At 42.8% G+C, this 12,952-nt stretch overlaps 1 protein-coding gene across 1 annotated transcript in view; it reads left to right on the top strand.

Annotated features, from left to right (window-relative positions):
- The window catches only part of tmem121ab (transmembrane protein 121Ab), a 52,331-nt gene that overhangs the window by 35,724 nt on the left and 3,655 nt on the right, over nt 1-12,952 (top strand). The window lies entirely within an intron of this gene.

The raw sequence follows: 12,952 nt of genomic DNA, 5'->3' as shown, positions 1-12,952 counted from the left end.
ACAAGGAAGGATTTCTCTGCATTTCACAGCCATGATTTGCTGCATTAACGCAACACAGCGAAAATGATAGATACTGAATGGGGCCTGTGAGGGTTTGATGTCTCTTCCAGAAGTCATTTTGCCCCCGAGTGCAACAGAGAGCAAACAGAATAAGGAAGCGTGACTGGAATGGGTATACGGATGCCACCTCCCTCAGGGTGGCCGGATTAGAAATGGCGACAGTTAACACAGGAGGAGGAAATGCAAGGCATGGCAAAAGAGCGAGCTTAGGAGAGGAAGAAGAAGGAGGGGGAGGGGGTTATTGACACAAAGATTAAATGGATCTCCCTGTAAAACCGCTGGATAAAAATCACTTCTGTCCCCGGGTGATCGCACACCCAAATTATCATTAGAGAAATGAATATGAGAGCCGGTGTCGCACGGGCAAATCAATATGCTTGTTAAACTCTTGCATCGGTGCATGGTGGAATTAAAAGCTGTTATAGCGTGTTGCCGTGGAACAGCTTCAATACCATGCAGGAGAGTGTTGTCTGCATGTGTGTGTGTGTGTGTGTGTGTGTGTGTGTGTGTGTGTGTGTGTGCGCACGTAAAGATGAGGGGTAATGGTAATCACTGCAGCACTTTGTGCTCTTTTGTGGCCCTGAATTTAAAAAATTAAAGGGGGCATCCAACAATCACTTGAGGGGACAATCCAATTATCAGTGTGAGGTGTAGTTACTGTATGTGTTGAAGGTGTGTGTGTGTGTGCGTGTGTGTTTTCCAGCAGAAGGGATTAAAAGTAAACTTAATTATTCGGGAATTTCCTAATTGTTATTGGAGTCACAAAAAACTAAAGCAGCTGGCATTTATATGCAGTACTGCTTCGCTGACTGCAATCTGTTTCGTTTTTGATATCAGAGAGAGAAAATTAGTTTTGTTTTTGTAGAGGATTCTATCATTGATCAGAGCTGACAGCAGCATTAGGGGCTAAATCGTATTTTTGGTCAACTAAAATGTCTGAGATCATAGGCGTAACCTGAAATCATTTATCAAAGGAGTGGGGCTTTTCCTCTGTTGGTGTCACGTTTGCAAAATGGCGAGGACCCAGATGCAGACACAACGCGAGCTGTGATGAGCTGATGAGTGATGATGAACGAATGAAATCCGGAAAAACTAAATCCAAAAAGCAAGTAACAAAACAAGGTCAAAGGTAAAAAAAAAAAGAAAACGAGAGAGAGAGAGAGAGAGAGAGAAAGAGAGATACGAAACTGTGGACAGTCCAAAGAAAGGAGGAACAAATCAAGGGACTGGGGAGCACAGGAGGGCCGGGGAACAGGTGAAGTAACAAAGCCTGAGGGAACAACTCAAGCTTAAGCGCAAACTGAACTAATGAGGGGATGAGGTGCAGGTGGAGAGACACCGGGAACAGGGCAGTGCTAACAAAGCTGATCTGAGACAGGTGTCATAAGGGAGGAGGAGCACAGGAACACAGGTGAGCAGAAAGTAGAGAGTGAAAACAAGACTCAAGAGGACATAACTACAAAATAAAACAGGAAACCAACAAACCAAAAAAACAAACAAAACATGGAGTAGTGGTAGCAGCGGGTTTACACAGACCGTGTTTCCCATTTCTCACCAGGTTTATTATATTTAGTCTTTTTAAACAATGGCAAAAGTTGTTTTTTGTCAATCAATAACAGCATCATCAGCTCATAGAGATCGCAGCGATTGACCGGCCAGGGGACCTCAGTCTGCTGGCTGATCTGTGTCAGACATGTCCGACTCTGCGCCGGTCACTTTTGCACACATGCCACCCTCCACCCGAGGGGACCGCCAGCCCAAGCTGAAAAGAAACGATCTAAATATTTTATGTTATTTACCCAAATCGTGTGCACTTGTTCCATTTTAAAGTCAGCGTGAGTGTCTTCACAGTCTCTCCGCTCTCTTCTCTGCTGCCTATGTGTTTCTCTGCGACAGACACACGGGGCAGTTACTCAAACTGCGATCTGTCGCACCCGTTTACCTTTTGGGAATTTAAATCGCTGTAGCCGAGGGTTATGAATTGCGCGTTCGCTTTGAGGATAGAGATCCGTTGTCTGAGCCAGAGCAGCAAACTTTTTGTCCCGCTCGCGAGTCAATTGCAGCACTTTACAGGACAAACTCCTTCCTTTTATTACCTTTCACAATAGGAGTTATGGATATACCAGTACACACAGTGTAAGTGGGTATAAGAGAGAGCTAAAACGCGCTTCAACATTATAGGAGCAGGCCATTCAAATAGCTCACATGTGTTTTAGTTACTTAATAGTCAGTGTTCTATTATGAACATAAAATTTCAGTGACAAAAATGTTTGTGTATGAAAATTGAAACTGGATTCAGCCAAAGTCAGAGTCAGCCAAGAAAATTGCGATTGATGTATCTGACTCAAAGATCATAGAGTACTGGCATAACACACTGTTTTCTCTTTAAAGCTGCACTAATCAGTATTCTTATACGAACATACAAAGACCAATAACCCCACAGCTCTACACCTCTTGCTTTAGCTCCTTCTAGCTCGATGTTTGGGTTTTATGGCCCTTCAACTTCCCCGTTGTTGTTTTCACCCTCACCACCTACCTCGGCCTTGTTTCCAGCCCCAGCAGACAGCTGGTTTTTAACCAACACAAACAGCTCTGATAAACCACCTCGGCGCCGCTCGTCCAATATCAAACAGAAGGCGGACTTCGTTAGCGGCACGCTGGTGAACAAAGTTGAGCAGCAAGCGGCTAAAGCATCAAATGTTTCCAGCAGGAGTCGGTGGAAACCAGGAAATAGGTCAGAGGAGAGTAAATATTGGCTTCATGTTTTTTCAGATGTGCAGAAAACAAAATTTGAACTTTGTGCTGAGTTTTGCTCCGCGGCTGCTGGATGTGGAAAGTGTTTAAAATGACTGTTTGCTGACACTTGTCATATCAGTTTAATCGTTTCATAATATTAGCAGTGTTGAGTTTACAGTTCGCTCTGCCACCCGCAGATCACTCGATGAATGCCTTTCATTAGAACTGTTTACAGCTTTCTATTTACACATTTTTCGAGTTTACTCCTTCCATTCCCACAAATTGACACTATTTTGTCAATAAGTTTTGATTAATGCTTTCAAATGATTATTTATATTTCACTCACATTCTCTCTGTGGCCTTAAGCTTCAAACTAAGGCACTTCCCCCGACCCATCGAGCGTCAGCTTTGCACATGAAGAGAATCTGTTAGTAATAAGTTAGCAATAACACGTTATATGCAGCATCTGGTTGGACTTTCAAAATAAAGCTTGCTGACGATAAGTTAACATATAATTACACAAGACTTGTTGTTAACATTGTGAAAACATCAAGGTTTGGTTAGGTTTAGGAAGAGAATGTACTAAACAGCTTAAAAACAAATCACTATTGGCTATTAGTCACCTTTGGGATACACAGCCTGGTCTCCAGGGGAAAACTCCAGTATACGAACAATCCTATCGCCCCAGCCACCCTCGGGATATTTGGACTTGTGTCACTCTTTATACTACTGCACTCTTGGGGCACTTCAAGACGTGACACTGGAATAACAATGGCTGCACGCGATTGGACAAACACCTGAGAAAATAAGCCAGGCAGGTGCTGAATCTGTCTTCATTCTCACTTGACAACGGTTCGTTTATTATAGTTTTTCGGGAGGTTCCAGGGGTGGCACGGCACGCCAGATGCTCCTGATTCGCATGAAGTCGCCTCGTCTATCGAAATGAAATCCACGGCCAGAACTCATCACGCGGCTTCCTACGTAGAGAATGAACATGACATTAGAAACAATGGATCCTGTGGACACGGACCATGAGAGGGAAAACAAGGCAGTCTGTTTGCAGACGCAGGGCAGGAAAGAGTAGCCTCTCTTACACAGAGAGACGAAGTGAAACCAGAGCTTTCAGATTTTGTTCCAAAAGGATTAAAAAAACCCAATTCCAAATCACACTGACATTTCTAAAAATGCAAATGAGCCAAAAATCCACTCCTGGAGCAAAACTTTGCTACAGAGGATGTCTTGCATTTCACTCCACAAAATGAAAAACAATGTGAATTTATTATTGTTTTTCACAGCCTGTAATGAGCAACATTTCCCATAAGTCCAGTCGGTCGTGGGTTAAAAGTCACCGGATTGATAAGCGGAGGATGAACAGACGGGAATAGTTAACATCTTTTACAGCTAAAAAAAAACAAAGAGAGCAGAGAGTAGTGGGTCAGAGCTCACTCAGAGTGTAATGGGTTGTTAGAATGTTGACAAGATGCTGGCAAACACACCACCGCTCTTGAGCTCTTGATGATAGAATCATCAAGAGCTCCAAAATGTAATCGCAAGTGCCAGTGCAGAAAAACCCATTGGTCGTGGAATATTGATGGTGAACCCCAGGATTCACTTTTTTTTTTCTTTTTTTTTCCCATAGAGGCAGATGAAAGAAACCCCCCCATAATGAGAGATTGCACTCGGTTGCGGGAGCCGGTGGAACGGCAGCCCCTCGGTTGTCAGAAAACTCAATGTATCGACGTGGTGCTTTTGATATCCGCCTCCTCTTTCCAAACTGCGTGGAAAATTACACGGTTATTAGACAAAAGGTTAACACTTGTCGTTTTTTTTTTTCCACAGCTGGAGCGGGCGTAAATTATTTTTTTTGGACACTGTTCAGGAGTGTCTTCCTTCTCATGTGCATACATGTCTTCGCCCCCTCCCTCCCGGGATGGTGACTAACTGCCGGGTGGGATGTCAGAGGGCTGCTCTTCACTTTGAGGATGACTCACAGTGGCATGGAGCCTTTGATCCTCTCCCCGGCTTTGTGAATAAAGAATACACTTTGATTGACGCCGCGCACATTATGGCCGTTTGAGAGTTGGCAGGGGAGAAAAAGACGCGTCTGTCATGCTGAAAAAGCCCCAAAACACCCCACCACCACCGTCTCTGCCGCCGAGGGCCAAGTTGCAGGAAAGCGCTTTTGAGCTGCTTTCAACATCTAACCCTATACAATGCCTATTATGGGAGCTCAACCCCGCATAGCATCTATCTATCCTTTTTGTCGCGTGGCAGCGTCGCTCGATTCCAGCAAGCATTTGATCAACACCCACGGCCATTTAAAGAAAAAAAAAAGAAAAAAAAGGCACTGACAAGCCGGAATGCAGATTGGGTTAGTTACAGTTATGTGCTGAAATGAACCCGTCGGTGCTTATCACGCGCACAATGTGACGCGGCAAAGTGGAATGTGGATCAGCCCTTAATCAACCATAATGGGTGATAAAACGAGCTTAGCCACCGCCACAAAGCACGGCTCCCCTGTCTCCGTTTCAGATCCTCCTCAGCATTCCAACCCGGTGCGACCTCGTAAGCAATTACAAGCGTATTATGCCAGGGATAACAAGAAAAACGGGAATCTAAGAGCAGCAAGTAACGTTCGCGCGCCGTGCGTATTGTGTTTCCTGCTAAACGAGGTGTGTTCCTTGAATTGAGCCTAATAGGTGGAAAGGAGGAAAAATAATGACAACAAAAATGCAAAAAAAACAAACAAACAAAACAGCGTGTTTGGAATTTCAACACAGTGATCCATTAGATACAGTAGATACACACAGTGAATAATGCATGGCGGAGGAGGCTGAGGGGGCTTTACTGCGTTAAGGAAATGTGCCTCGGAGATGTCACACGCATTCATCAGTGCGACTCTGGGAATCAAGCTGACGTCTCTGAATGCTGCCAGGTTGGTTATTGTAGACACATGTATGCAGGGAATTTGGAGCAATAATACCATGTTATAATCAGTGAAGGATGTTTGTGATCACATTATCAGGATAAAGACGTGACCCTGCAGATTGCCATCCTGTCGGAAAACCCTTCAGGCGTGCTTCTGCATTGCATGTGCGTTTTGAGCATTCGTTGTGCAGAGCTGTGTGCCGGGTAAACCCAAAGCAATCTGCCACCTCTCCCAAAACTAGCCGAGCGCTGACAGTAACACAAAGGACGGCGCAGAACACCTGCTGAGATGATGGGGATGGCAGACAGCCAAGCCGACATATGGGTCTCGTTCTGGCCCTTAATGAAGACAACCTGACATAAATATCGGACAAAACGGACCGCTCCGGAGACCCGTGCCGCCCTGCCGCAGCGGCGCTGGCATTGACGTAAACATTTGATCATCCTCGGGGTGTCGAGGCTGCCAAGGGGAGGGCACAGGCGTGGGGAGAAAGCAGAGATTGGGGCTGTAACGCAATACATTCGCTGCATATCAATGCGGCTTCCCAAAAGGATAAACACCTCAGTCTTCTTTGAAGCCTACAGGTAACAGAGCGCACTATCCACAGTTGCAGGATGAAATGATTCTGCTGCTGTAAACAAGTGCTCGCTCACACTTTTCACGAGGTGTGTGTGAAGTGTCAGAACATCTCAGCGTTGAAAAGAAAAAGCTGCTTTAAGCCGGGGAAGGCTTTCGCTATCCTTGAGCTCTGAGACTGTGTCAGAGAAGACAGACATTAAACGCAGGAACAGGGGTAATTAAGTTAAGTCAGTGCTTTAAAGGCGGCTGTTTTTGTGCATATTCAAAAGCAGCACCTGGAAACAGCGTTGCTTCCACGTTAGTAGAGAGCCCATGAGTCCTGTGCCAGAGTATTACTCCTCCAGCTGTGCTGGCTGTCTTCTTCTTTGGCCCTAATAGACATTCTCTCTGTTTTTATAACAACTGGAAATACGAAAAAAAAACAACCAGTGATGCCTCTGGCAGCCCCGATCCTCATCCTTGTGCTCCACGTGGAAGCCTGCGGCCAGTCAGGGAGGGCGAGCAGTTAATATAAGCGCTGACAAGGAGGCTCTGGCTGTTTGGAGAGATAATGGCCTGGACCACAGGCACAATAATAGCCTCCCCTCTGCAAAGGAATGCTGCACTGCCAGTTCACAGCGTTGCCTATTTATAGTTCCCCGTAATTAATACGCAGTAATTGAAGCATATAAGCAAAGCTGGGTACAGTACACGGAGGCCTCGTAGTCTCGCAGGAGAAAAAAAAAAAAAAGATGTGAAATGATAGTCATTACAGTTGTCAAATCTCATATCAATGGACATTTCTTTCCCTTCTTTTCTCTGTTTCTGCGGAGACACCGAGGGCTAATCTCCAGCCCGCGAGTTATACATTATGAATGCAGAGCAGAAATTCTGCAAACGAGAGCGGCGCACTTCTGTCATCATTTCACTACAGACAAAGGCACTTTTCGACCGAATACGACGGAGAGATTAATAATCATCTATTACTGTCAAAGTTCATCAGCTTCCTGTTTCGTAAGGGAGCCAGTTCAGCTGCAATAACATTTCAGTAGGGCTGAGCGATATCTGAAAATGTATCTGACATCGCGATATGAGACTATAGATGGTCCCAGATCTGGATATTGTTTAGATGGATTTAGATTATTTGTGTTTTCCTGGTTTTTAAAGCTGAATTATAGTAGAGAGATGTCATTTTTTTAAAATAAATGAGACAGAGATGAGTACTTCTCCAAAATCTTATTGAGTTAATATCTTGTGAAAGTGCCAAAAGTAATCCCTACAATATCATCACAACTACAACATGGAGGTATTTGGTCAAAACTACTGTGATATATATATATATATATATATATGTATATTGTGATTTAAAATAGTTTTCGAAGGCCATGTCACCACATAGCAAAGAGTCCTCAAGCTCTCACTGGTAAAAGTTGTGAAATGATGGTCGTCACAGTTGTCAAATCTCATATCAACGAACGTTTCTTTCCTGTTTCTGAGGAGACACCAAGGATCCACTCCTCAGCCTCGAGTTATACATAATAAATGCCGAACAGAATATGCAAAAACCTGAGCTTCTGTCATCGTTTCACACGGACAAAAGGCACTTTTTCTACAGAATATGACAGAGGGATTAATAATCATCTATTACTGTCAGAGTTCATCAGCTTCCTGTTCCGCCGGGTGCGCCCCCGTCTAACGCCCCAAAATCACACCAGTAACATCTCCGGCTCCCGCGTTTCTTCACAGCCGATGTCGCAATTCCTCAGAGGGTTCAAACCGCAATCTCGTGTCATCAGTCCGGCCTGTAATCTGTTCATTTGGAGGGAAAAGATTTCTGTCTTGTCTTTTTTTTAATTAATGGAATTTTCAAATGACGATGTGATGAACTGTGTATGTGGAGGCAGCCTTCCTTATAGCATGTTAATGATCCACATCATTCTGCTAATCAGTCAATTAATCACCATCTTATGAATTTAATCTCTTACTTAGGCCCTGTTCTACATAATGGGTTTTAAACATGCAAATTCACGCGCGGGTTACAAATGAGGCTCATTCCGGCACCGCGCTCGTCTTGAAGCGGGCCTCCGTTGACAGCCTTTGATCCGAGATGTCGTGTTTCCTCCGCAACACAACAAGGACATGTAACAATGACGGAGCACAATGCCTCCATTGATATGTTCGCGTGGGAGTTATTAAAGCCAGATTTGTTTTTCTCTCTGTTATTATTCTGTATCCTTTTTCGCGCTTACATACAGTTCACGTTCTTCAAGGGTGGCGTTCCTTGATGAAAAATAACCTCTCAACAATCTTTGGATCTCATTCGAAAAAGCTCAAAAGCCCATTTTGCTTTGGTGATTTCACACCGCGCAGCAGAAAACAAACTCATGTTTATTTATCACATACTTAAATCTCTCGTATATCCCGAGCTCAGTTAGTCAGAATGGGAGCGAAGTAGAAGTATTTGATTTAGAGAAGTGAATATATTGGTAGATCAATTTGTAATACCTGACCGGGATTGGCTTTTTCAAATGGGTTCAATCAATGGCCATTATAGATTGGCACTTTTTAGGGGATTAAATTAATCAATGGCCTTCAGTTTCTGTTTGTGGTATTAGGGATCTTGACATTTCTTATTTTGTTGACGTGTTTTCCAAGGCAAACTCCTCAAAGGGGTTTTAGGTTGTTAGTTGTGACTTTATTGATGGAAAGTGGTTAAAGCACTTCAAAAACAGCTTGTGGGGTTGTCAGGTTGTGAAAATTTCCTTTTCACCAGTGTTTTTTTTAAAAGAGCTGCGGACAACTTGGATAGTTATTCGGGAAGTATTCGCTCTCTTGACAAAAGTTGGGCGAGAAGATCGATCCCACTCTCCTGTCTGTGTGGCAAATATCAGCTGGTTGCCTTATCTAAGCACAAAAAACAGCTAAGAGAACTAAATCTGTCGTCCAGGACCTCTCTTATCATTCAGTAATTAATACGTTGTTTCATGCTGATTTCAGTAAAACAACAATTTTTACATTATACAGGAGATTATGGGCTTGGTTATTTTTCAGCTGGAACCAGAAACTTCCTTCCTCTCAGATGTTTTTTCTAGCAACAGCTTGCATCTAGTAATTGTCTGGCACAAAACAGCAAAACATAGTTTTTACACCTTGCGTGTGGAACGATATTGTTGTCTTTCGACAGGGTCAGGCTAGCCGTTTCCCCCTTGTTTCCAGTCTTTATGCTAAGCTAAGCTAATCGGCTGAACGCAACTTTAAAAAAAAAAAAAAAAAAAGTGGATTAGCCTGTTTTTCCAAATATTTAGCAATAACAAACTGTCTAAACGTATTTTATTTACAACTTCAGACTTACTATGAAGCTTGAAACCCACGAGGATCAATGGATTACCAACACTCCCTACTGTTTTACTGCTAAATAGAAAACCTGGCAACACAAGATTTGTTCTTATTAATGTTTTATAATGACTTAAAATCTCCATCTGTTATTTATTATCCGTCGAGGGTCGTAGAGGGCTGGAGCCAATCTGAGCCGACATCTGATAGATGACTCATCTATAAAGCACTGATTAATCATTTATTGTCCGTTGATATAAAGCCATAAGGAGAGCCACTTCACCAACTTCACACATTAAACTAAATTATTGTCATGGGGAGTACAATTCAGCTGGTGGAAACAGTTAGATAAAGTCTCCCCTGCACTCTGGAGGGAACTTTCCAAAGTCTGAATGAATAACCCAGATGGTTCATCATTTTATGCCTTTATGAGATAAAGTAGAGCATTGACAAGAAATGAGAGAGTCAGAAAGGTAAGGACCCGCATTAAAAGCCCCCGTCGGGATCCGAACAGGAAACATTATGGCTCATAGTCGTCGTCTTGAAGAATAAGTCCGCCCAAATATGGAAAATTCAGTCATTCGGGTAAATCGGGTGAGGTTTCGTAGTCCACAGAACGTTTCTGGAGCTTCGCAGCAAAACCGTGTAGAAGCCTTCTCCTACACAACTGAGGCAGATGGAGACCTTTTTTTGAAAAACATAAAGACGCAATTGACAAAGAAATATAAATGAAATGGCTCCACAAATCTCATACGGAGTAATCCAAGTCTCTCAAAGCCAATAATCCCACATTGATTTGAAAAGACAAGATTTTTCCCCTCGACACGCCTCTTCAGACGGGTTGCATGCAAACACAAACACTTCTGGCTTGAAAAGGGGTGTAAATAATGTCTTGTCGAATCAAGTTTGGGATCTTGGGGCTCCCTGGGACTTATAACATGCCAGACAAGCTGTATGAAGCAATTTCCCCATCCACTTCAGTTCTTTAGGAGATTGCTGCAACGTCGTTTTGCTGTCAAGCTCCAGAAATGTTTGGCGGATTATGCAACTTCCCCAGACTTTTCCATCAGCATGAGGTTGATCAGATAATGACTTTAAATATTTTTTGTGAATTTATCCTTTAATCCCTAAGCTCTGCTATCTTTACGGAAAAGCAACTCTAACTCACTGCAGTGAAACTTTAAATCAACTTTAATTCACTGTCTGGATGTCAAACAAAATTCCCCCACGCTGCGCTTCCTGTGAGAGTGGTGGAAGATTCAGCGACAGCTACTGTACCAACAGAAGTTTGATGGTCACTTACTGTATGTGTGGTTACTGGAGCGCTGCCAGTCCTTTCTTTGAATAACACAGTCACATCTTGATTCGAAACACACCTCCGCCGACAGAAACACTAATGTGATTTATTTGCGTTCCACTCGAGGGGCCCAGTGACAGGACGAGCAGACAGAAACAGAACAGAACAGGACACAGCGACAGACAAACTCTCGTTTTCCAGTGAAGCTCACCAAAATCAGACGGCTCGGCTCTTTTACCGGCCCTTGTTTCCTCTAAACGCTAATATTTATACACGGCGTGTTATTTATGGATGAGGCCGGCGCACAAGGCGGGCTCCTGCTGGCGAGTTAAGCACTCAGCATCTGTACACCTTCTCTTATTTTATTATCTATTTTTGGGAAAGTGCTGTAAACATCTAACTGGACTGTTGATGAGAGGCCCCGCCTGACCCAACCCGTCACACGCTCCGACACACACATCAGCTGGAATACTAAACAGGTCAAAACGGAAACATCTTGAGACATCAGTCAAACAAAAATAGACTGTAATCGGAGCTTGTGAATGGAGCTTCAGCTCATATAAAATGTGGGGAAGGTTTTCGTTCTCAGTACACAGTTTGAGCGCACATGAAGGATTGTGCTGCACACACACTGCAATTACAATTTTCTTTTAAATTTAAAGACGACACAAGGTTGTGGCAGGTATCTTTTTAAAGTCCCGCCAGCGCCCAGGCTGTGATTAAAAGTGATGACAAGCACACTGACTTTAAAGGTGCACTACATAGTTTTGGGGGAGACATTTTAATCAGGAGAAAAATATATTTATGAACTGACTTTTTGTTATGCCTAAACCAACCAAATAAACAAACTCTATTGGTTTACATTACTGAATAAATTGAATAAAACCTTGACCTGACCTTAAAGGACAACACAGTTTCGACCATCCCGCACAGTGACTCGATGTTTCCTACTACTCGCAGCAACGCTAACGTTATCGACACTTTGCTGTTTTTGTGTTACTCAGGATGCGGGTGCTCCCTGGCACGAGCATCAAAAATTGTTTGGCTCTCACCTTTCCTCCTTGACATCATCCCTATTGCGATGGAAGTAGCTATATGTGTTACCGACTGTCTGGCTAGGTAGCTACGGTTACAAGTAAACTAAAATTGTGACATTGGAATCAGGCGTCGAACACGAGATCCAAGACTCAAGATTCAAGCTCATTGTCACTCACTGCAGAAATAGTGGATGATTTGATATAATGTATAAAGAAGTAATTCATATAATAGCAGTAAAAGTAAGGAATGGAAGGTATAGAGCAATAAAAAGTGACTCAGATTTAGGATGAATGCAGGTTTCACCATTTGACGTTTGTCTGTGAGTCATACTGCTGAACTTTCTCACTTGTTTTTATCTTTGGCAATCCTTAAACATGTGTTCTTGTGTATTTTGTGGTAATGTGTGATCTGATGTCACAGTTACCTCAGGAGACAATAAAAGAACCTTAACCTAACCTTGAAATGTATGAAAGGAGAAAAGGTATAGAAAACAGCAGGGACAAGGTGCATATCTATATACAGCATATAAATGTAAATATGACATGAATAAAAAGACAGAAGTATAAAGGCAACAAAGGTATCGAGCGAGAAGTTGTGTATAAGCAACACATTTAAACAGAATATAAATATGACGCTGAACAATGATCTCAGATCTGTTGTTTTCCTATAGTGTGTTGACATTTTATAGGTAGGTTTGGCTGATATGGCCTTAAAATAATATTGCATTATTCTGATGAACAACTTCATAAATGCTCGGACAGGGCGACAAAATCATATATCCCAATATTTATTGAGACAGTAATTGAGGAATGACAATTAGTACTTCCACAAAATATCAACACAATGAGATCTTTGATAAATAATCATCTGTAATGTGGACATACACACTACATGGGTAAAGACAAGTATTAGAACGAATAGAACAGTCTGGTAAGTTCAGAAAATGGTATTACTTTATTGTAATTAAACCTTTAACATTGGGAAAAGACAACACTTATATG

The sequence above is a fragment of the Sparus aurata genome, chromosome 22 (genome assembly GCF_900880675.1).
Source record: "Sparus aurata chromosome 22, fSpaAur1.1, whole genome shotgun sequence".
NCBI classification, from domain to species: Eukaryota; Metazoa; Chordata; class Actinopteri; order Spariformes; family Sparidae; genus Sparus; species Sparus aurata.
This window is presented reverse-complemented; position numbering and strand designations above follow the sequence as displayed.